Here is a 27,063-nt window from a genome sequence, read left to right as displayed (position 1 = left end):
AATACTTTTCTGATCTCATAATGGCGACCATTATTGCATGCAATGAAGGATTTGGAATGATGTAATGGAAGAGTATAAACAAGTATCTAATTTAGGTTGAATTGGAGTCAGAGAAGTCCTCTCTGTGGAGGTGACTTTTAACTTGCATCTTAAAGGCTAAATAGTAGTAAAATAGATGAAAAATATCTCAGAAATTATAACCCATAAGTTAAAGTCCTGGATGGGAAAGTAAGAGAAAGTCAGAGTGGGAGGAGCCCAAAGGGAGAATGAGAGTGGTTTAAAGTGAGGACAAAAGGTATAATGTCACCAGAGTGTATGAGTGCCCTCAGGTTTATGAAGAATTTCATTTTTATCATAAGTGCAATTTCAACCACAGAAAGCATAATGTAGGAGAGTCACATGATTAGATCTACATTTACTTCCATGAAACCACCTTTACTCTCCCTCCTTTTTCAATATAATTTTCTTAAGCATTTCCTCTACATATGCTGATCATAATATCAAATGGTAATATCATTTTAGCCTCAGACATAAAATATGATATGGCACATGTAAGATGAAGGACTGTTTGTTCTTTCATTTCTTACCCCAATTTGTTCTTTCCTTTTCTGAAGTTACAAGCCTATTTGCAGAAGTCCTTTAGCTTATTTAACTATTTAACTATTTATTTAACTATTCTTCATGAAGAATAGTTTTGCTAGCAACAAATTCTGTTTCTTTTCATCTGAATTTGTACTTCTTGTTCATTCTTGATGCATTTCACTGGATATTGAATTTGTGGTGGATCTTTCATTTCTTTCAGTACCTGAAATGTTGTACCACTTCTTTCTGTCTTAATTTTCAGCAAGGTCTGGTGTACACAAGGGGTAGGGAAGGGAAAGGCTGAGAGTGCCAACCAGCCCTGCCCTTGACTCTGTTTTGCTTGGTTCCTCAATCTGGCGATGAGTGTACATGTGTGAGTGGAGCAGAGTGGTGACTAGCCCCTCTTTGCCCTGCCTCATTGAGTCTAGTGGGGAAAGCTCAGCTTGTAAGCCTACTAAAACTATTTTGGGGTGAAATCAGTGTGCTGCCTGCCATCTGCCTCTGGTGTCTGAAGGATGGAAAACCAGCTCCCTGCTAATTGACACTACCCACCTCCTGCTTCCAGGGTTGGGCAGGGGGCACAGAATTTGAAAATCAGCTGCCAATGTTCCCCACTGAAGTCACAGAAGTGGGGGCTGGGAGTGGAGGAGGGATGCAGTTTTTCTCTTTCGCTGGATCGGGGTCAGTATTGCCAGTAGTTTTCTGTTATTAAGCCACCCTTTTTCTGACCCTTTGGCTAGGGAGGACAGTATATTCAGCTTGGAGCTTTCGGTCTGTGCCTGTGGGCGGTTCAGGACAGAGTTTTTTCCCTGCTTCCTGGGAATATACAGGAAGTAACAAAGAGACAATGGCACCCCACTCCAGTACTCTTGCCTGGAAAATCCCATAGACGGAGAAGCCTGGTAGGCTGCAGTCCATGGGGTCGCTAAGAGTCATGATGACTGAGCGACTTCACTTTTCACTTTCATGAATTGGAGAAGGAAACGGCAACCCACTCCAGTGTTCTTGCCTGGAGAATCCCAGGGACGGGGGAGCCTAATGGGCTGCCGTCTATGGGGTCGCACAGAGTCAGACACGACTGAAGTTTAGCAGTAGCAGCAGCAACAAAGAGACAAGGGGAATTAACTGGCCTTTGTTAGCAAGGAAGAGGAAGCATTTAAAAAGAGCCTCAGGAGAAGGGTGAAGAATAAAGAGTTTGGTTTCCAGGATAATAAGCTTAAGTTTTCTGCAGGACAGCAGTAATATCCCAGAGTGGAGGCGATGATTGGTAAAGTACAAATTCAGAAAAAATGAGAGCAGTGTGGAAAGAAAAAACATTTGTCTGTTTCCCTCTGCAGTTGTATGGTATAAACACTATTATGCTCTTTTTCAAAATCATTTGCTTTCATTATATATAAACGTTAGTCTGAGTCCATTAGAACACATTTGACACCTTGGAAGAAATGAAAGAAATAGATAAAAATAAAATGAGCTATTAGGCAACACATTTAAATGATTTGTTGTTCAAAAAGTGTCCCCAAAAGGAGACAAGGTGTCTGACATCTAGTCTTTTAAGTGCCTTGCTCTCCAAAACATATCTGAACATCCAAATGTGAAAAAGAGGAAATTGGGTACCTCAAAATGACTCTTTTAAGAGCTTTCTCTGGCTCCCAAAGAGATTTGTTTGCTTCTAGGAGATTTATTTTGTTATTATCACATCTGAAATGCACTAGGAAGAAAGAAAAAGACTTTTGTTAGTTTCAAACTATAGTAAATCAGCAATCCTAAGTGCAGTTCTGTCTTAAAGATTTATTTTGTTTGGTTATAATTGAGATGAGTCAAGGAGACAATAGTATGGAAACAGTTTTGATTCTGCATCAGAACAAAGGTCAGTAACTTGACTCAAGTATCCTCATAGTAAAAACACTTTCTAAATATCTCTGATGGGAAGCATAGCTCTGGTGAGGATTAGATCTGTCAGCATACAGCACAAAGCAGAATACAGCACATTGCTAAGAACCTGCCACCCACCAAAATGTTAGAAGAAGAAAGCATTTTAGGAAATATAGTTTATACTCTATGCTTTGGGTACATTCAGCAAAATAACTATAGGGTAGAAATTGCTGTTTCACTGAGATGGTGTGCTTCATGCATATTGAGATAGTTCTGTTTCTCTAGCAGAACTGCCAACTTTTACACTGTATCAGATGTAGTTTTTGTCAGGGATGCATCCATCTCACACTATTAAAATATCTGGCTTTTAGGTTAAGTTGCCATTTGCCACTCCACATTTTCACACAGAAAATTGTTACAGCAGAAAAGAAAAAATAAAAACTGAAAAAAAAAAAAAAAGAGTAAAGTTCTGATTCTAGCTCTATGACCTGTGATCTGTGCTTGGGGAAAAATGGTAAGCTTTTTTTGTCTCAGTTTTTTTTTAATCCATGTAACCATAATGATAATGCCTGTCTAGCAGGGTAAAGTTAATATACAGTGAACATATGAGTTACAAGACAGTGTGTGCTCTATGAATAGTATTGGTTTATCTTTAGTATCCAGAATGCACACCACGACTATTGGCAATGAGAGACATATTATAGAAATTAGATAACAGATATTCAGGAGATTCTGGGAAAGTTAAAGTCTGAATGGCAGGGTGGGGGTGGGGGAGACACCTGCTTTTCTACCTGAACACATGAATGAACAAGTCAGTTTACAGGAATACCCAAGAAGCCAATCTGGTCAGTGAAGTGGGAGCTCATGGAGAGATGGATGAAAACAATCATTTCATCTGCTGATTTTGTGGGTCTCACCTGAGTGCCTGATGATGGGCTAGGAGCTTCTGTTGCCGAATAGAGTTAACAGATGTGGAGATGTGCTAGACATGGAACAGAGGAGAAAGAAAATACGTAGACCCACCTCTACCTATCACAGGGTCTGACCATGGCAACCTTCCAATAATGGCCTTTGCTATGCTCCCAATTTCTAAATGTAGCATATTATTTCTCTTGACTTTGATCTATCAAAGTTTTATGACTAATTTATGATATTTGGTACTTTTTACCTGATATGAAGCTTTATTTAGGCCCAGGTTGTGATGGTTAATTTTATATGTCAATTTGACTGGAAATTCCAGGTATTTCATTACACATTATCCAGCATCTGTTTATGAGAGTGTTTCTGGATGAGATTAATATTTGAATCTGTAGACTAAGTAAATACATTGTCATCTTCAGTGTGGATGGACTTCATCCAATCTATTGAAGGCCTGAGTCAAAAAAGACATGATAAGGACGAATTTGCCCTCTCTGACTTAGAGATGGGATGCTGTTGTTCAATCACTAAGTCATGTTGGACTCTTTGACCCCATGAACAGTAGCACACATCTATCCTCCACTATCTCCCAGAGTCTGCTCAAATTCATATCCATTGAGTCAGTGATGTCATCCAACCATTTCATTCTCTATTGCTCCCTTCTCCTTCTGTCCTCAATGTTTCCCTGCAACAGGGTTTTTCCAGTGAGTCAGTTCCTCACATCAGGTGGTCAAAGTACTGGAGCTTCAGCTTTAGCAACAGTCCTTCAAGTAAATATTCAGGATTGATTTCCTTTTGGATTGACTGGACTGATCTCCTTGAAGTCCAAAGGACTCTGAAGAGTCTTCTTCAGTACTGAAATTTGAAAGTATCAGTTTCAGCACTCATCCTTAATTGTTGGACTCTCATACACCAGCATGCATGACTACTGGAAAATACATAGCTATTGAAGTAAAAAAAAAAAAGAAAAAAAGACAGGATAAGGACAAGATTGCTGGATAGCAGTCTTCAGTGATCAATGCAAAGAAATTGAGGAAAATAATAGAATGGGAAAGACTAGAGATCTCTTCAAGACAATTGGAAATACCAACAGAACATTTCATGCAAAGTGGGGACGATAAAGGACAGAAATGGTATGAACCTAACAGAAGCAGAAGATATTAATAAGAGGTGGCAAGAATACACAGAAGAAACCTAGATGGCATGCAGCTCAGAGGGCAGGCCCAGGTAGCCAAATGTGACCTGCCAGACAAACACAGCCAGCACAAAGGGCAGGTCTGGGGTGCTGATTGAGGGGAGGCATACAAATTTGGGCAGCACACACAACCCTTCCAGCACAGCCGAAAGAAGAATAACCTCCGCAACAAAGAGTGTAGGCAGTGAGGCGCAGCAAATGCACATAAATCCCACAACGCAGAAAGTGGGCATGGTGCCGAAACAAATTCACACTAGCCCTGCGATGCAGGGGCCAGCCCGGAAGCTGAAACGAGTGCATACCAACCCCACAACACAGAGTGCATGCCCGGGTAGCTGAAAGAAGTGCACACAAGCCCATGACACAGAGGGCGGACCTCGGGAACTAAGTCAAGTGCACACAAGCCCCACAACACAGAAGGTGAGCTTAAAGGGGTGAGGGAAGCCCACGCAAGTCACCATGAGGCAGAAGGATGCACACAAGTACCTACCTAGCAAGTTTCGGCCAGCAGCACAGGGCAGGACAGGGGAACAGAAGCACCGGCGATGATCCCAGGGACAAGTAGGGGGCTGGTGGCACTGCAGTTATGCTGAGAGGGCCACTTTGAAGCAGCTGTGGAAACAGACGTGCCTAACACCTCGAAAGCTTAGAAAGAGTGCCCAAAGGCATACTGAACCCATAGACACTCCAAAACCTACTACTGGACACTGCACTGCCCTTAAGAGAGAGGAGATCCAGCTCCATCAGCCAGAACACAAGCAAAAGCTCCTCGAATCAGGAAAACATGATAAGACAACAACCCAACCCCATCCACAGGGGCAGACTCCACAACCGAGAACTACAACCTTGAGAATCTATTTAAAATTATTTTTCTATTTTTTTCTCTTATAAATTACACTGTTTATCCACCCAACATATCTCTACCTTCACACTAGACTTTAGTGGTGTTGTGAAATTTTCCTGTTTGTTTTTCTTGTTATAAAAATTTTTTTAAATCATTTTAAGATTCTTTCTTCTTATAAATCACACTGCTTATTCCCCAACATATTTCCACTATCACATTAGCTTTTTGTGGTACTGTGGAGTTTTCCCCTTTGTTTCCCTTGTTTAAAAAAAAAAAAAAATTAAGACTTTTTTTCTTTTTTTCTTATTAATCACACAGTTTATTCCCCCTACATATTTCCACCCCCATATTAGTCTTTTGTAGTGCTGTGGAATTTTCTTCTTTGTGTTTCTAGTCAAAGAAAAAAAGAAAGAAAATAATTCATTTTAAGTTTTTTTTTTTTTTTTCTCTTTCTCTCTCTCTCTCTCTCTTTTTTTTTTTTTTAATATTCAACTGTTTTTCCTACTGTTTTTTACTGGCTGTAGCTTTCCTGAATATATATAAATCTTTTCCACATACATCTATTCATCTTTTTCTATTTGCTTCTCTTCTCTCTCTCTTTTTTAATTTTTTAAATCATCTTCTCCATCCCTTCCTTTTCTAATCCCTTCCTGTCTTTCTTTTCTCTCTCTCTTTTTTTATTCTTCCCTTTTCCCTCACTATTTCTTGTTTCACCAAGTAAGTTAAATTATTGAGCTCTCTATGCTATATTCCAGAGTTGGCCCTCTGCTCATGCTCAGATTTCCAGACTGAGCATTAACTAACTCTGCTTTCAATTGGTTGATATCACCTCTGGTTTCCCTTACTCACCAAGTCAATCTCCTGTGCTCTTTTCTTTAGAACACATTGGTTATTACTGTATGTGTGAAAGTGTGTATATATGTCCTAGTATTTCTGTAATTACCTACTTGATCTCCTCCCACTAGAAGACAGAGAAAAGCCATCCCCAACAAGAAATCAACACAAACCACACAACAAATATTTCCCTCCAAGGGCAAAAATCAAAAGGAAGAAATAATACAACCCTAAAGCCTGGGAAAAGGAGACCTCAAGTGGAGCAAGCTAGAAAAAAAAAAAAAAGATGAAAAGATGGAGAAATACAGCATAAATGAAAGAGAAAGGTGGAAATTCACAAGACCAAATAAACAAAGAGGAAATAAGTAATCTTCCTGAGAGAGAATTCAGAATAAGGATAATAAAGATGCCCCGAAGACTTGAAAATAGAATGGAGAAAATGCAAGAAGCATTTAACACAGTTAATACAATCACCAAGGACATAGAAGAAATAAAGAATAAGCAAACAGAGATGAATAACTCAATTATTGACATTAAAAATATTCTAGAAGGAATCAATAGCACAATAACTGAGGCAGAGGAATGGATAAGTGAGCTGGAGGATAGAATGTTGGAAATGACTGCTGAGAGCAGAATAAAGGGAAAGGAATGAAAAGAATTGAGGAAAGCCTCAGAGACCTTGGGGACAGTATTAAACACATGAGCATTTGAGCTATAGTAGTCCCAGAGGAAGAATAAAAAAAGAAAGGCACTGAGAAAGTTTTTGAATAAATTATAGTTGAAAACTTCCCCAATATGGGAAAAGAAATAGTCAATCAAGTCCAAGAAGCACAGAGAGTCCCCTACAGGTTAAACACAAGGATAAACACATCAAGACACATATTAATCATACTAACAGAGATTAAGCACAGAGAAAGAATATTAAAAGCACAGGGGAAAAGCAACAAGTAACATACAAGGAATAACCCATAGAATTAATGGCAGATCTTTCAGCAGAAAATCTACAGGCCAGAAGGGAATGGCAGAATATATTTAAAGTACCAAAAGAGAAAAAGCTACAGCCATGATTACTATACCTTGCAAAGATATTCAAAATTGATAGAGAAATCAAAGTCTTCATGGACAAGCAGAAGTTAAGAGAATTCAGCACCACAAAACAAGCCTTGCAACAAATACTAAAGGGACTTATACAGTGAGTAAACACAAGAGAAAGGAACGACCTACAAAAGCAAACCCAAAACAATCAATAAAATGCCAATAGGAACATATGTATCAATATGTATCAATAATTACCTTAAATGTAAATGGATTAAATGCATCAACCAAAAGTTACTGACTGAATGGATACAAAAACAAGACCCATATATATGCTGCCTACAGGAGCCCCACTTCAGATCTAGAGACACATACAGACTGAAAGTAAAAGGGTGGAAAAAGACTTTCCATGAGAATGGAAACCAAAAGAAAGCTGGAGTGGCAATCCTTATTTCACACAAAATAGACTTTAAAATAAAGAATATCATAAGACACAAAGAAGGACACTACATGATGATGAAAGGATCAATCCAAGAAGAAGACATAACAATTGTAAATGTCTATGCACCTAACATGGGAGCACTTCAATACATAAGGAAAACACTAATAGGCATAAGAGGAGAAATCAACAGCAACACAATACTAGTAGGGGACTTAACACCCCACTTTCACAAATGGACAGATCATCAAAACAGAGAATCAATAAGGAAACACAAACCTTAAATAAAACATTAGACCAAATGGACCTAATTGATATCTTCAGGACTTCCCATCCAAATGCAGAAGAATACACTTTCTTCTCAAGTGCACATGAAACATTCTCCAGAATAGACCACTTGGGCCACAAATCAAACCTCAGTAAATTTAAGAAAATTGAAATTGTATCAGGTATCTTCTCTGAGCACAATGCTATGAGACTAGATCTCCACTACAGGGGAAAAAAAAAAAAAAAAACAGCAAAAAAAAACGCAAACTCATGGATATTAAACAATACATTACTAAATAACAAAAAGGTTACTGAAGAAATAAGAAAGGAAATCTAAAGATTCTTAGAAACAAATGACAATGAAAATACAATGACCCAAAACCTATGGGACTCACCTAAAGCAATTATAAGAGGGAGGTTTATAGTAATACAGTCATACCTAAAGAAGCAAGAAAAGCATTGAATAGACAACCTAACTCTACATCTAAAACAGCTGGGAAAAAGAACAAAAACACCCTCAGAGTCAACAGAAGGAAGGAGATCATAAGAATCAGAGCAGAAATAAATGAAAAATAAATGAAGGAAACAAGAGCAAAGATTAATAAACCAAAATCTGATTCCTTGAGAAGATAAACAAAATTTACAAGCCACTAGCCAGACTCATCAATAAAAAAGGAGAAAAATCAAATCAATAAAATTAGAAATTTAAAAAGAGAGGTTACAACAGACAACACAGAAATACAAAGGACTGTAAGAGAACATTATAAGCAACTAACTATATATGCTAATAAAATGGACATCCTAGAGGAAATGGACAGATGCTTAGAAAAGATTAGCCTCCCAAGACTGAACCAGAAAGAAATAGAAATTATGAACAACCCAATTACAAGCACTGAAATTGAAGGTGTGATCAAAAATCTCCCAAGAAACAAAAGCCCAGGGCCAGGTGGCTTGACAGAGGAATTCTATCAAACATTTAGAGAAGAGATAATGCCTATTTTTCTGAAACTTTTCAAAAAATTTACAGAGGAAGGAACACTTCCAAACTCATTTTATGAGGCCACAATCACCCTGATACCAAAACCAGGAAAAGACAACATGAAAAAAGAAAATTGCAGGCCAATATCACTGATGAACATAGATGCAGATATCCTCAACAAAATTCTAGCAAACAGAATCCAACAACACATTAAAAAGCTCATACACCATGATCAAGTTGGGTTTATTCCAGGGATGCAAGGATTCTTCAATTTATGCAAATAAATCAGTGTGACATATCATATCAACAAATTGAAAGATAAAAACCATATGATCATTTCAATAGATGTAGAAAAGGCCTTTGACAAAATCCAGCATCCATTTATGATAAAAATGCTTCAGAAATGGGTATAGTAGGAACCTACCTTAACATAGTAAAGGCCATATATGAAAAGCCCATAGAAAACATTATTCTCAATGGTGAAAAACTAAAAGCTTTTCCTCTAAGATCAGGAACAAGACAAGGATGTCCACTCTCATCACTCTTATTCAACATAGTTTTGAAAGTCATAGCTATGACGAAAGAGAAGAAAAAGAAATAAAAGTAATCCAGATCAGAAAAGAAGAAGTAAAATCCTCACTGTTTCCAGATGACATGATTCTATCCATAGAAAATGCACAAGAAACTATTAGAAAATTACTAGAGCCAATCAGAAAATTCAGCAAAGTCATGGGATACAAGATCAATTGCAAGAAATCACTTGCACTCCTATATACTAACAATGAAAAATCAGAAAGAGAAATTAAGGAATCAATACCATTCATCATTGCAATAAAAAGAATAAAATATCTAGGAATAAACCTACCTAAGGAAACAAAAGACCTGTATATGGAACTATAAGACATTGATGAAAGAAATCAAAGATGACATAAACTGATGGAGAGATATTCCATGTTCCTGGATAGGAAGAATCAATATTGTGAAAATGACTATACTACCAAAGGCAATTTACAGATTCAATACTATCCCTATCAAGTTACCTATGGCTTTTTTCACAGAATTAGAACAACAACAAAAAAATTCGCAATTCATATGAAAACACAAAAGACACCAAATAACCAAAGCAGTCTTGAGAAAGAAGAATGGAGCTGGAAGAATCAGCCTTCCTGACTTCAGACTAAGACAGTATCATACTGACACAAAAACAGAAATATATACCAATGAAATAATATAGAGAACCCAGATATAAACCCATGCACCTATGAGTACCTTATTTTTGACAAAGAAGGCAAGAATGTACAATGGGGCAAAGACAGACTCTTCAATAAGTGGTTCTGGGAAAACTGGACAGCTATGTGCAGAAGAATGAAATTAGATCACTACCTAATGCCATACACAAAGATAAATTCAAAATAGATTAAATACCTAAATGTAAGACTGCTGCTGCTACTGCTAAGTCGCTTCAGTCATGTCTGACTCTGTGCGACCCCAGAAATGACAGCCCACCAGGCTCCCCTGTCCCTGGGATTCTCCAGGCAAGAAATGTAAGACTGGAAACTATTAAACTCTTAGAGGAGAACATAGGCAGAACACTCAATGACATAAATCAAAGCAAGATCTTCTATGACCCACCTTCTAGAGTAATGGAAATGAAAACAAAAAATAAATAAATAAATAAACAAAAATAAACCCAATTAAGTTTAAAAGTTTTTGCACAGCAAAGGAAACTACAACCAAGATGAAAAGACAACCCTCATAATGGAAGAAAATAATAGCAGGGGAAACAACTGATAAATAATTAATTTTAAAAATATACAAGCAACTTATACAACTCCATACCAGAAAAGCAAACAACCCAATCAAGAAGTGGGAAAAGAACCTGAAGAGACATTTCTCCAAAGAAGACATACAGATGGCTAAACAATCACATGAAAAGATGCACAACATCACTCATTATCAGAGAAATGCAGATCAAAACTACAAAGAGATACCACCTCACACCAGTCAGAATGCCATCATCAAAAAGTCTATAAACAATAAATTCTGGAGAGTGTGTGGAGAAAAGGGAACACTTTTGCATTGCTGGTGGGAATGCAAACTGATTCAGCCACTATGGAAGATGGTATAGAGACTTCTTAAAAAGCTAGGAATAAAACCACCATATGACCAAGCAATCCCACTCCTAAGCATATACCCTGAGGAAATCAAAACTGAAAAAGACATATATACCCCAATGTTCACTTCAGCACTATTTACAATGGCTAGAACATGGAAGCAACCTAGATGTCCATCAACAGATGAATGGATAAAGAAGCTGGTATGCATATATACAATGGAATACTATTCAGCCATAAAAAAGAACACATTTGAATCTGTTCTAATGAGGTCAATGAACCTAGAGGCCATTATACAGAGTGAAGTAAGTCAGAAAGAGAAATATAAATATTGTATACTGAAACAGATATATGGAATCTGAAGAGATGGCACTGATTAGTTTATTTTCATGGCAGCAATGTAGAAACAGACATAGAGAACAGACCTATGGAGAAGGTGGGAGGAGAGGAGGAAGAAGGTGAGATTTATGGAGAGAGTAACATAGAAATTTACAGTACCTTGTGTAAAACAGATAGCCAATGGGAATTTGCTGTATGACTCAGGGAACTCAAACAGGGGCTCTGGGACAGGCAGAGGGGTGAGGTGGGAAGGAAGATAGGAGGGAGGTGTGGGAGGGAGGGGACATGGGTGTACCTATGGCTGATTCTTGTTGATGTATAACAGAAAACCACCAAATTCTGTAAAGCAATTATCCATCAATTAAAAAAAAATTTTTTTAAATTAGGTTGCAAAGCAGCATATCACTAACTTTTCTTAAGACAATTATTTTTTATTAGTAAATAAATGAATAAAAGAAACATTAAAAAAAAGAATACACAGAATAAGTCTACAAAAAAATATCTCCAGATCACCTAGAGTCAGACATCTTGGAATTTGAAGTCAAGTGGGCCTTAGGAAGCATCACTATGAACAAAGCTAGTGGAGGTGATGGAATTCAAGTTGAGCTATTTCAACTTAGCTATCAAATCCTAAAAGATAATGCTGTCAAAGTGCTGCACTTCATATGCCAGCAAATTTGGAAAATGCAGCAGTGGACACATGACTGGAAATGGCCAGTTTTCATTCCAATCCCAAAGAAAGGCAATGCCAAAGAATGTTCAAACTACCTCACAATTGCACTCATCTCAATGCTAGTAAAGTAATGTTCAAAATTCCCCAAGCTAGACTTCAACAGTATGTGAACCGAGAATTTCCAGATGTTCAAGCTGGATTTAGAAAAGGCAGAGGAACCAGAGATCAAATTGCCAATATACATTGGATCATAAAAAACAAGAGAGTTCCAGAAAAACATCCACTTCTGTTATATTTACTACACCAAAGCCTTTGACTGTGTGGACCACAGCAAACTATGAAAAATTCTTAAAGAGATGGGAATACTAGACTACCTTATCTGCCTCTTGAGAAATCTATATCCAGGTAAAAAGCAACTGTTAGAACCAGACCTGAAAATGGACTGGTTCCAAATTGAGAAAGGAGTACTTCAAGGCTGTATATTTTCACGCTGCTTATTTAACATATTTGCAGAGTACATCATCCGAATAGCCAGGCTGGATGAAGCACAAGCTGGAATCAAGATTGCCAGGAGAAAATCAATAACCTCAGATAGGCAGATGACACCACCTTTATGACACAAAGCAAAGAGGAACTGAAGAGCCTCTTGATAAAAGTGAAAGGGGAGAGCGAAAAAACTGGCTTGAAACTCAACATTAAAAAAACAAATATCATGGTGTCCGTTCCCAAACTTCATGTCAAATAGATGAGGAAATAATGGAAACAGTGACAGACTTTATTTTCTTGTGCTCCAAAATCACTGCAGATGGTGATGACTGCAGCCATGAAATTAAGACACTTGCTCCTTAGAAGAAAATCTATGACAAACCCAGACAGCATATTAGAAAGCAGAGACATTACTTTGCCAACAAAGTCTGTCTATTCAAAGCTACGGTTTTTCCAGTAGTCATGTATGAAAATAAGAGTTGGACCATAAAGAAGGCAGAGTGCTGAAGAATTGATGCCTTTGAAATACAGTGTTGGAGAAGACTCTTGAGAGTCCCTCGGACTTGTAAAGAGACCAAACCAGTCAATCCTAAAGGAAATCAACCTGAATATTCATTGGAATGACTGATGCTAAATCAGCTTCAGCTTTGAAGCTCTAATACTTTGACCCCCTGATTGGAAGAACTGACTCATTGTAAAAGACCTAGCTGCTGGGAAAGACTGAAGGCAGGAGGAGAAGGGGATGACAGGATGAGATGGTTGGATGGCATCACCAAGTTGATGGGCATAAGTTTGAACAAGCACCAGGAGTTGTTGATGGACAGGAAAGCCTGTCATGCTGCAGTCCATGGGGTGGTGGCCGTCAGACATGACTGAGTGACTGAACTGAACTCGAGCCTTCTTTTACCTTTGGACTTAGATTGGAGTTTGCATTATTTTCTGCTAGATCTCTAGTTTGTAAATTGCAGAGTCTAGGACTTCTCAGTCTCCATAATTGTGTGAGCCAGTTCCTTACAATAAAACTCTCTCAGCTTCTGTCTCTATCTCTGTCGCCACTTCTTTCTTCATCATGTGAGGCCATAGCAAGAGATTACTGTCTTCAACTAAGGAAGAAAACCCTCACCAGGAGACATAACTGGCTGGCATCTTAATCTTGGAATTCCCTATCTCCAAAACTGTGACAAGTACATTCTTACTGTCTAAGCCCGCTATCTGTGGTATTTTGATATGACTATGACTTCCTGAACAGACTAAGACACTTAGGCACATGTCATTCCTGTTTAATAATTTATTAAGGGTGGAATGTGTATCTGTGCACTGAGCACATTCATTTTTATGTATTGGGATATCAGTAGCTATTTTTTTTTATCTGGAGATAGTCAAAAGAAACTAGAATGATATGTGTTACCTTTATAATTTTCACTTTTTGAGACATTGTTTTTCAGTGCTGTTTTAAAGGTTCCACTTCAATACTTTTCAGAATTTACATTCGCAATTAAATCTGATTAAAAGCTTTACCTTAAAATACAGAATCGAATCAATGAATCAGAATTATTTATGATCAGTATATCCATGTTACACAAGCACATGATTCTAAACTACAAAATTATACTTAAAAAATTCACTCTATTAATTTATTACATATATGAAAAAAAGAAACAGAAAACCAATTAACCTATTGACATTTTTACAAATTTTTAAAGGTGACAGTTTCTTTGTAAAATGTTAATTATCATGAAAATTAATCTCTTCAGAAACAGTAAATTAGAAATCCACACATTTAGCTTAGAATTTACATTGAAAGACCAGTTGAATGAAAATGAAACAACAAATATAGGTAGTTTCTACATAAGACAATCAATATTGTATCTTAAACACAGAAAAAATATACTATGTCAACTATTGATAAGAAATTATAGTGGCATATTCTTTGCATTAAACAATCATAACTGACATAAAAAGTCAATTATTTCCAGTGTTATGTAAAGATAGAAACAGAAAAAAAAAATTGAAAATAAAAAAACCCAGGCAGTTAGAGAGGCTGATATAACATGAAGCCTTAGCCGTGATTAAGGATATATGTATATGTCTAGAAGACTAATGTATTTCACATAAATATACAGTGAAATATTTTTACTTTCAGAGGTACAGAAATAATAAGCCTAGATTTGGAATCAAACTGGTAATATTCAAAAGTAATTGGGATGGGGGACTTCCCTGGTGGTCCAGGGGTTAAGACTTCACCTTCCAATACAGGACATGCAGGTTCAATTCCTGGCTGAGGAGCCAAGATCTCACATGCTTCAGAGTCAAAAAATCAAAACATAAAGCAGAAGCAATATTGTAACAAATTCAGTAAAGACTTTAAAATGGTCCACATCAAAAAATCTAAACAAAAAAGTAATTAGGATGTTGAGTTTTATTTCTATCTGAAACTTTCACCCTAAGGCAGTGTTTTTCAGTGCTGTTTTAGAGAATAGGTAACTTTTTTTAAAAAATGAATCGCAAATGCTTCTTAAACACAGTTTGAAAAGAATTGCTTGAAGGTATAAAGGAATGTAGAGAGTAAAGTGTACATCTGGTGACTGCCATGGGTAAAAGTATTCTTGTCCTCGTCTGTGAAAAAAAAATATATAATTGTTTCTTAATCTCCATATAATTGTTTCTTAATCTCCATATTCCATTTATAACATTAGGACAAACCATTTTCTGTGTTCTGAAGTTGAGAGAACTAAGTAAAACAATGCATACCTCTTTAGCAAAACACCTAGAATAGAGAAAGTACTAAAGAAATATTTGCTCCCATTGAAAAAAGGAAAAGAAAATTGAACAGGTACATAGGGAATGCTAAAAGCAAGAATTCATTGAATTTCAAGTAGATTTAAAGGAATTGTGAATAAATTGTAATTAATCAGTAACTGTTATTACTTTGATATTTTTTTAAATATTAATACAATGCAACCAGAATATTGTTGATCCAAATAGTTATAACATAGCCATAAAGCTTCAACTTACTGCATGAATTTTAACAACTGAAGATATCTGCAGACAGAAAAGAGTCTCAAAACTTATTCTAGGACTTCTGTTTCATCAAATACATTGGAAAGAGAGAAACAGAGGAAAGCCATCTATTTAAGTATGTTAACCTTATTATGTCATGTATTTTTTTTTTTTACTGTTCTGTTACTTGATATAAGGCTATTTATAATTTATTTGTGATAAGAGTTCTATGTTATTTTTAAATTGGACATTTTGTTAGGATAATGCAAAAAAAAAAAAAAAACTTCCTATTTTATTAAATGTGTTTTCCACTTTCCTGAAATAAATTTGTAAATTTCTAATGCTATTTCTTATGAAGATTGAATATTTACTCCTTAAAAATATACAGGCTGCTGCTTGAAAAAGAAGTGAGTTTATTATTGTGCTTGTGTGTATGTATGTATGTGTGTGTGAATATATATATATATGTATAAGCAATATATATATATACATAAAAGCAAATGCTGAATATTTTTCCATGTTAAAGCCAAGGGACTAGAATCTTTAAGGATAAAGTGTTTAATCACATGAAGGAATTAAATTATTTAGAGCTCTAGGGACCTATTGATTTAAGTTGTCTTTTCATTTCTTTGAAAGAGACACCATCATGCCCTTAACGAAGATTGTTTGACAGAGAAAATTTATGTCCAGAGTGCAACTGAAACCTAAAACTACCAAGGATCAATCACACACTGTGCCATTTCTCCTAGGTCATGCACTGGGAATTATTGGATTTTTTTTTTTTTTTTTTTTTTTTAAGAATAAGAACATTTAAAGGACAAAAATCAAAACTAATGTTCAAATTTTCAATATGTTTTTACAGAAAAATCTCCCAAACTTCAAAACTTCCCTAAGCTTGCCACATGCCTCTGAACCAAAGGTTCGTCTTCAAAAAATTATATATGCATGCATGTATATGCATGCAGCCCACCAGGCTCCCCGTCCCTGGGATTCTCCAGGCAAGAACACTGGAATGGGTTGCCATTTCCTCCTCCAATGCATGAAAGTGAAAAGTGAAAGTGAAGTCGTTCAGTCATGTCTGACTCTTCACGACCCCATGGACTGCAGTCTACCAGGCTCCTCCATCCATGGGATTTACCGGGTGAGTACTGGAGTGGGGTGCCTTCGCCTTCTCCATATATATATATATATATATAAAATACACATACATACATATATATATGTATGTATGTATAAAATGAAGATATTTAATTTTGAGGATTTTAATTTGATATTACTAATGAATTTTTAATGTACAACTGTTTACTTGTTGCCTAATAAAAATCATAATTCTTATTTACTAGGCTATTGGTGTCACAAAATTTAGAGGAATATTTTGCAGTCAGTTTTTCTTATTGATATTCATCTTCCAGAATCACTTCACTCGATGCTCAATAAATATTTTTCAAATGCCTATTACATCCCCTAAGTCACTTCAGTCGTGTCCGACTCTGTGTGACCCCATAGACCGCAGCCCACCAGGCTCCCCCGTCTGTGGGACTCTCCAGGCAAGAACATTGGAGTGGGTTGCCATTTTCTTCTCCAATGCATGAAAGTGAAAAGTGAAAGTGAAGTCGCTCAGTCGTGTCTGACTCGTAGCGACCCTATGGACTGCAGCCTACCAGGCTCCTCCGTCCATGGGATTGTCCAGGCAAGAGTACTGGAGTGGGTTGCCATTGCCTTCTCCGTTACATCCCCACACTCTGTTAAATAAAGAGTATGTGAGTGTTGACTGGGAGACAAATGTTGACCAAAACATTCTTTTTCTCTTAAAGGGTTTATACTGTAATAGGAAAGACAAGTATCAATCAGATAATTGAGATGCATGTACAATTTCAATATCTGATTCCTTATAAAGGAACTATGGGCTTCCCCAGTGACTCAGAAGTAAAGAATCTCCAGCAATGCAGGAGATGTGGGTTCGATCCCTGGGTCAGGAAGATCCCCTGGAGGAGGGCAAAGCAACCCACTCCAGTATTCTTTGCTGGAGAATCCCATGGAAAGAGAAACCTGGTGGGCTACAGTCCACAGGGTCACAAAGAATGTAACATGAAGTGAGTCAGCACACATACACACAAAGGAACTGTAAGATTCTGTAAGAAACTATAAAGTAATACTTGAAAACATCTTGATTTGACTGAATGAAAGATCAAAGGTTTGGTTTTGGTTTTGGATGTGAATCTGAGCAAATTTTGAGACATTTACTGCTGCTGCTGCTGGCTAAGTCACTTCAGTCGTGTCCGACTCTGTGCGACCCCATAGACGGCAGCCCACCAGGCTCCCCCTTCCCTGGGATTCTCCAGGCAAGAACACTGGAGTGGGTTGCCATTTCCTTCTCCAATGCATGAAAGTGAAAAGTGAAAGTGAAGTCGCTCAGTCATGTCCGACTCTTAGCGACCCCATGGACTGTAGCCCACCAGGCTCCTCCTTCCATGGGATTTTCCAGGCAAGAGTACTGGAGTGGGGTGCCATTGCCGTCTCCGTGAGACATTTATTAGCAGAGAGCAAATAGGAACTTCAGTACGTATGTCTAGATCTTGAAGGAGAGTTCAAGAATAGAATTATAAATTTGAGAGTTATCTGTATATAGATTGGAATTAAAGTTGTGAAAGAGAAGGAATCCCCAAGAGTGACAACATGCAGCTGCTGCTGTTAAGTCGCTTCAGTCATGTCCGACTCCGTGCGACCCCACAGACAGCAGCCCACTAGGCTCCTCTGTCCCTGGGATTCTCCAGGCAAGAACACTGGAGTGAGTTGCCATTGCCTTCTCCAATGCAGGAAAAGTGAAAAGTGAAAGTGAAGTCGCTCAGTTGTGCCGGACTCTTAGCGACCCCATGGACTGCAGCCTACCAGGCTCCTCAGTTCGTGGGATTTTTCCAGGCAAGAGTACTAAAGGTCAAAGTACAGAGGGAACAAGTAACTACACAATTTTTTTTTTTTTTTTTTTTAGTATGATAGAAAAGAATGAAACTCTAAAGGGGTTCAAGGATTATTGGCCATTGAGGTGGAAGATAAGATGGGGAATAGGAGTTCACAACATGGAGTTCACAACTACAGTTCTGTGATAGATAATTTAAAATGAAACTGGAGCCTATTATACAGAGTGAAGTAAGCCAGAAAGAAAAACACCAATACAGTATACTAACGCATATATATGGAATTTAGAAAGATGGTAACAATAACCCTGTGTACGAGACAGCAAAAGAGACACTGATGTATAGAACAGTCTTATGGACTCTGTGGGAGAGGGAGAGGGTGGGAAGATTTGGGAGAATGGCATTGAAACATGTAAAATATCATGCATGAAATGAGTTGCCAGTCCAGGTTTGATGCACGATACTGGATGCTAGGGGCTGGTGCACTGGGATGACCCAGAGGGATGGAATGGGGAGGGAGGAGGGAGGAGGGTTCAGGATGGGGAACACATATATACCTGTGGCGGATTCATTTTGATATTTGGCAAAACTAATACAGTTATGTAAAGTTTAAAAATAAAATAAAATTAAAAAAAATAATAATACACAATAAATAAATAAATAAATTCCAAGTCTTTGCCTAACGTTTTTCTACTTCAATTCAAGTACAATGTAATATCAATCAGAACCAGACATAACAATAAATGAGAGGATCATGGTTGTAAACTAGCTAAAAGAGATAATTAACAAGATACAATAATCTTAGATACAGAATTCATTTTGTTAGCATATGCTGCAGCTGCTGAGTCACTTCAGTCGTGTCCGACTCTGTGTGACCCCATAGACGGCAGCCCACCAGGCTCCCCTGTCCCTGGGATTCTCCAGGCAAGAACACTGGAGTGGGTTGCCATTTCCTTTTCCGTGTTAACATATGGATAGGTACATATGGATAGGTACAAACCATGTATTTGTGGAATCACAAATTTTGGATCAAGGAAAATATTTTAAATAATCATACTACTATGCATGTTCATACACCTTCATTGATGTCTTCTTAAACTCCATAAAAATGTATGAGTTCACACTTCAAATGTAAGATTTAAAGAAAAAAAATGTTATTTTAAAATATAATGTGATTCACTTCCATATTACTACATTTTGAGAACTCATTGCTTTTAACCTCCTAGCAGACCGACAACTCAAGCAAAAATAGAAATTAAGTCTCCTGAGATTTATTTATACATTTTTTCTATGAAAATGTGCATTGTCTTAATCTTCACAATTACTTGAGTCAATCATGTAATTTGTTTTTAAAGCATTGCTTTTTCTATGCTTGATGGAAAACATAAGGCTGATAAAATGAGAAAGCATAAAAGCACTGTGCTCCTGTTAGAAGTCATCCATTAAAGAGCTATTTTAGATTGAATAATAAATAGATAGATACTAATTGTTTTAACATAAAATTTCCAAGAGAACCAATTATCAAATTATCCCTCTTAAATAGTGCAGTAGATAAACAATATGCTATATGTGATTTTTAAATTTTGGTTTGATATGATTTGGATTACAAATTTAACTGTGTTTTAATTTCCATGATCAAAACTCAAAGCTAGCTGACTTAGATTACAAATACATAGCTTTCATGTTACATTTGACAAATCTGGGGCATATACAAAAATGAAACAGCTAAATGTATTACAAAATGTTACAAAAAGCATACAGATCTCAAGTACATACGTATAATTTAAAATTAGAAGTATTCCAAAAATATAATGACCTATCTTAGATAAAAATGGAGTATGAATGGTGGGGTTTGTACATTAATCCATCCATATGTTTAGAAAAATTTTAAAAAGGAAATGAGTTCAAATTATAAAATAATTTTAAGTATATAAAACAAAAATGACATGTAACAATTTTTTAAACGAGCTTCCCTAATCCCCTACTGGCAGAGTAGCAAAATTCATTCCTAGGGATGAATTGACTTTAATTAACTTTGTTTATTACGCTTTCATTACTTAACAAAGTAGTCGCATGTCTTTGCAATAATTTCAGTTTTACTACACTTTTAATGACCAAGACATACATCCAGAGTCCCTCAAAGCACATTCAGAAATCTAATTCATGACGTGTAAGATAATTTGTACAATCAATGTGGGACAAAAGAAATACTTGCTTAAAATGTGAGCCCTCAAATCCTTATCACTAAGGAAATTTGCCTGCTGGAGAGATGCATTTTGACTTCACTTATCAAGTTGTTTTTTGTTTTTTTTTCCATGTAATAACACTTGTAATTGCACTAGGGCGACAGTCAAATTTAATTCCTAAAGAAGATGAACAGGACTTTAATGGCAATGCCTCTGAAGCTAGAGTTTAATGCAGTTTTACAGTTGAATGCAAAGCATTACATAAGGATATTCCCCATTGCCAAAAGTTGCCTCACAGCAAATAATCCTAAAGACTAAGCATGGGTTCCACTCCTCTGCCCTCTCCTGGGCAATAGAGGACACACTTTCTATCTTGAATCGAGAACCAAGGATACAGGAATGGAACACCCTGAGATGAGGACACTCAATATGGATTCTCTATTAGAACTTACTATACCCTGCTTCCCAGACAGGCACATTCCAGCTACATGACCTTTCCCAATCCAATGACAGAGCCCTGTAGAGTTCACTAAAACTAGATTCAGACCATGAATATCAATATTATTAATTAAGCATATTGACAACCTAGTATCAGCCTTCCCTGAAACTTTCCTTGGATTCATGGGTACAAAAAGAAAAAAAAAAAAAAATTAATCAATTTATTAGATGCTTTGTCTAAGTGTCCATATTGTGTCAGTACATTTCTGACTTTAACAAATCAGTCCAGGCTAATGTTAGACTATATAGCACATAATTTATTTGCTTTTTCTTAATTTGTATCTCCTTAATCAGATATTGAATAAGGTATTTAACTTGGATATCTTGATATTATAAAATATTGTTTTATGCTTTACACATAGATAGAGATATACTACTGTATGCTATCATTGTCACCAGATGATGGAGCCTTTAGATTTATTTAAGTAAATCTTCTGTCTTATTGGTAATTGTCCTAAATTAAAATAAAAATCAAATACAAAGAATTGTTTTTATTTTCTTTTTGGTGATCTTGGTAGAGCAATATGCAGTATCCACAAGTCTGTCATCATCCTATTTGCTCTTTAATTTGTTCTTGGTTGTAATTCATCTGATTTGGCTCTTTTATGTTATATTTTTTCCCTTATAATTAGAGAATTACACTTTTACATTCCTATTTTTACCTCTTTGAAAGAAGATTTAGGATTTATTTTATATCACATATAATAGAGTTCTCTCCCAGTTCTCCACTCCTCAGTTTATTTTTGTGTGTGTGGAACAAGACTAAAGTAGCATGGGTTTGTTTTCTTGAAATTATTTCAAATATCTCCCAGCACGCTAAAGTTGGCAATATCCATTTGTGCTTTAATTAAGTCAATGTTGTTTTGGGGTTTCCTTGGTGACTCAGATGGTAAGGAGTCCATCAGCAATGCAGGAGACCCAGGTTCAATCCCTGGGTTGGAAAGATACCCTGGAGAAGGAAATGGCAACCCACGCCAGCATTCTTGCCTGAAGAATCCCATGGACAGTGGAGCCTGGCAGGCTACGGTTCATGGGGTCACAAAGAGTTAGACATGACTAAGCAACTAACACTTTACACTTTGTTTTCATTTAGTAAATGAAATGATATTTTATTCCTTGTGTTATCTCTTTAGTACTTTAATTCCCTAAGGTTACTGAATATCTACTTTTTGGAAGATATTTTATAGTAGAGAAAATGACAGACACAAATGTGTAAAAGTGTAAAATGGTATGGTTAACACCAACTCAGGAAGCTATAGAAAGCTGAGTATTTTAAGCTTAAACTGTGATGTGGGAAATCATGCATGTGTTTAATTACAATCAGAGTCATTAAAATGTTTTAATCAATGAGTGTGGAGTATAGGTTTCCAGGGAAGTACAAAATGATGAACACAGTTTATTCACTCATGCTTGAATATATGATAGCGAACAACATAACATACATGACATTTGAAACTGAGGATTCTGAGTGAGAAAGGACTTTTTTTCTTTTTTACTTATTTTTTCTTTTAATGTTCTTGTGGCACTATGGAAAATCAAGCCTTTTATCCCTTAGACTGAAATGTTGTCCATAGTTCTCAGTTCTCCTGTGTATGCTGTCTTTGCTGTGTAAGTTTGCATTTCCTCCTTTAGAAGACAGAGTGTATTCCTTTGTCTCTTGCCTCCAGGCATGGCTATTTGATTCACTGTTGCCTATAAAAAGTATGTGAAAGTGAAGTGTGCCCATTTAGAGTCTACACTCTTGCACCTATGCTGTTTCCATGAGTAGCAGATGCCCTTGCTAGCCTATTGGTATTAATGACTCAGCAGCCAACCCAGACCCATCTATTCTGTAGAGATTTTAAGTCGGCTGAGTCAATACAACCTCTCTAATTGATCCATTCAGTTCAGTTCAGTTGAGCCACTCAGTCGTGTCCGACTCTTTGCAACCCCATGAATCGCAGCACGCCAGGCCTCCCTGTCCATCACCAATTCCCGGAGTTCACTCAGACTCACGTCCATCGAGTCAGTGATGCCATCCAGCCATCTCATCCTCTGTCGTCCCCTTCTCCTCCTGCCCCCAATCCCTCCCAGCATCAGAGTCTTTTCCAATGAGTCAACTCTTTGCATGAGGTGGCCAAAGTACTGGAGTTTCAGCTTTAGCGTCATTCCTTCCAAAGAACACCCAGGGCTGATCGCCTTCAGAATGGACTGGTTGGATCTCCTTGCAGTCCAAGGGACTCTCAAGAGTCTTCTCCAACAGCACAGTTCAAAAGCATCAATTCTTCAGCGCTCAGCTTTTTTCACAGTCCAACTCTCACATCCATCTAGGTTGGTCATTACTTTTCCTTCCATGTATGTTATGAGGGTATTTAAATGAGAGTTTGTTTATTTTCCTGTTATGCAGCAAAGTTGATGAGTATATATATATATTCATATATGTGTGTATATATATATATATATATATATATATATACATACTTAACATTTAATTTCTTCCTCACAAAGCCCTATCATTTTTCAATATTAGAGTCTAAAATGGATAGATTAAAGGGTAAAGAAGTTGGAGGTAGGTAGGTCTGCAGATGCCAGGTGGTTGTTATAATTGATCACATGTTGAATCAAAATTACTCCATGAGAAAATATATTAAAAATATTTGCTTTGTGTCTGTTCTTTCTTTTCATACAAAGACAGGAGTGATCTTATCAAAACAAACAAACAAAAAATGTGTTTAAAATGAACTTATTTACAAAACAGACTTAGAGAATGAATTTGTTGTTCCCTGTGGAGAAGCATGAGGGAAAGGAATAGTTAGAGAGTTTGGGATGGACGTGTACACACTGGTCTGTTAGTATTTAAAATAGATAAGCAACAAGGACCTACTGCATAGCATAGAGAACTCTGCTCAACATTATGTGGAAGCCTACATGGGAGGGAGTTTAGGGCAGAATGGGTACATGTATATGTATGGCCAAATCCCATTGCTGTCCACCTGAAACTATCACAACATTGTTAATTAGCTATAAGCCAATATGAAATAAAAAGTTTTTAAAAAGTGCTAGTCAACCCCTGCCTCGGCAAATGTGTTTATTGTAATCAAAATAAAATCTCAAACTTTTTAAAAGGCCACTCTGTATAACCTAACCCATGTTCTCTCCTCAAGCCTTGTCTTTATCTACACTCTCACATTCATTATTTGTCCAGCCACATTGATCTCATTGAAATCTATCAAAAATTATAATTCTGTATCCCTTCCCACTACACATTTTGCAAGTCCCCCACCCTGCCTGAACAACTTTATTTTTCTAGATTTTACTGAGATCTTTAGGCTATCACATGGTTCACTCCATTTATCATTTAGTTCTTGGCTCAAGTGCCATTCAGCATAGAGTTCTTAACTAGGACATCTAATATCAACCCTCTCCTCTCAGCCACTATCTCCCATGACCTAGTTTTATTGTCTTGTTAGCCCTTATCATTCTCTGACAATTATTTATTTGATTACTTATTGCTGTTCTCTCACTGGTATGTAAATCTTAAAAGTAGAGCCTTTAGTTATGTGTTTGTACTCACAGCGGTAACTATAAAGCTTAAAACTTTGCCAAAATAAAACAAATGCTCAAAAAAAAAATTACACTAGGGAGTAGAGATGTTGAAAAAGTTTAATTGATGATGTGCATATTATAATCCCGTTTTTAGTCACATTGGTGAACAAGGTTCAAACAGGTAGAAAAACTATCTGTGTCACCCTAATAGTTATGGCAGAAATTGTAACCCACATAGTTTTGACTCCACCTATGGGTGATTGTATTTCCATCAATATTGCACATGATAATTCCATGAACACTGAATAGGCTTGTTAGGGTACACAAGGTCAGATGTCTATGCTTCTCATTTTTTTGCAGTAGATGAAGATTTCAAAACTTTTTGTTGAGGGTCATTTCTTTTTCTCCCATAAGCTGACTTATCCACATGGATTAAATCTACAAGCATCTCAGTAAATATAAATATTTCAATTACATTTCATGTAACTAAAAAGCTATTCATTTTACAATTAATAGAATATAATGAAGAGATAAATATTTCAGGAGTTTCAAAATATCTAGCTATGTCATTTTCAAGAATTGGTGTCATTCATTAGATGAAGCTAAGGGATTCAGTGCAAGAGTGAAAGATTTAAATTTGTCTCATAGTGTTTTCTTTTACACCTGTATTTGGACTCTGTCAGCAGGTGTCTTATCAAGTTGTCTTAAGTACAGCAATTAGAATTAGTCTGGGTTTTGGATTTTTTAAGATTAAAAGGTCAAAGTAGACAGATCATTTAGAATTATAAATATGGTTATCAGACTAGCCAATCTTTTATTTTCAATTAAAAATTAAATTAGAAAAAGTTTTAATGACACTGAAGGAAAGTATCAAATGCACGTTGGTTATCTTCTCTCTTTCAAAAGCAAATAGATCTTCCTCTGTTAACTAAATGGTCTGCTCATTGTTCTTCCTTCTCTTTGAATACTTATTCTGTTTATAGTTCAGGAACTCATTCATTTTAGCTCACATTCTATCTTGACTAAACTTAGCCCCAGTAAATGTATTAGGCTTCAAAGAATTTTCATTTGTGCATTTATCTGATTCTTAATATCAAATCTCATTCTTAACCCACCATCACTACATTGTTAAACTTAGATTGACATCACTCTAAAACATTTATTTTTTCTGTTCTTTCCCCTAATTAATTTATCTTATTAGTGATGCTTTAAATTCTTTATCTGGTAAGTTTATTTCTCTTTCAGTATTTGTTTTTTCTGGAGTTTTGGGTTTTTTCTTACTTATTCAATTGAGACTACTTTAATCGGTAAACTATTGCATCTTGAAGGGGTTCCTTATGTGTGAATTTCCTTATACAGTTAGTGTGTGCCTAATGTCTTTGGTGGAATTGCTGGATTTGACATGAACAGAAGCTATGTCTTTCCTCAGGGGATTCTGGCAGTTATCACCTTGATAGGAAGTGGGGTAGAAGACAGTGTGTTTAGGGCCAGAGCCAGGCAGATGGTGGGGCATCTCCTTTCCTCAGTGTTCATTACCTTCCTATTGGGGTGATGTTGAATCCCAAGGTGATGGAGCTGAAGCCCCAAGTGTCTACAGCCAGGTGTCTATGTTCCCTTTAAGTGTGTATTCTCCCCTGTCGCAGCTCTGATACCTTTGCTCCAGAAGTTGGAGCCCTCAGTTCGTGATAGGGTACAGAATGTGGCAGGCCAATTAGAGATAGAGGTCTAGGCTACTTCCAACATGTAGCCTGTGCAAGTGTCAGCGATGGCTGCCCCCATTGCATCTGAGTCTCTTTTGCCCCTTTGGTGATCACTTCCCCAAGCTTAGCCCAGCCTCCCCCCCCTTTCTGTTGTAGAGCTGTGTCATAATGTAGGCAGGGCCCTCCTGGGCTCTTAACATGCACTCGGACATGGGTTGGGACTGTCTTGGCCACTGTCAGAGACTGGAGACCACCCCATGGTGTGTTCCCTGCGTGAACTCCAGTAGCGGCCATCCCTGCCCACTAAGATGCTGCTTATGCCAGTCAGAGTTGCCTCTGTGTCCTGGTACCAGGCACTCTCCCTGCTTGAGGTAGCCCTTTCTCCGTGGTGAGCTATGACAGGAAGCAAGCGGGGCTAGAGTGTTCACTTGGCTCAGGCTGGATCATGCGTTGAAGTGGCAACAGAAAAAGGGGGCAGCTCCCTGTGAGTTTTCAGTCTATCTTTTCTGCCTTGCCTCCAGAGCCCACCAACACCCACATACTCCTCTCAATCAAAGTCCAGGCTTCTACAGCCCTCTTGTTGGTCCCAGTGACCCTCCATCCAACTGGGGCTTCGGGGTGGGGGGGTTGATCTCCTCTCTTTTGGACCTTAGGACAAGGGT

This window comes from Bubalus kerabau, chromosome 9 (assembly GCF_029407905.1).
Source record: "Bubalus kerabau isolate K-KA32 ecotype Philippines breed swamp buffalo chromosome 9, PCC_UOA_SB_1v2, whole genome shotgun sequence".
Taxonomy (NCBI): Eukaryota; Metazoa; Chordata; class Mammalia; order Artiodactyla; family Bovidae; genus Bubalus; species Bubalus kerabau.
The sequence above is the reverse complement of the archived record's forward strand: the minus strand, read 5'-3'. Positions refer to the sequence as shown.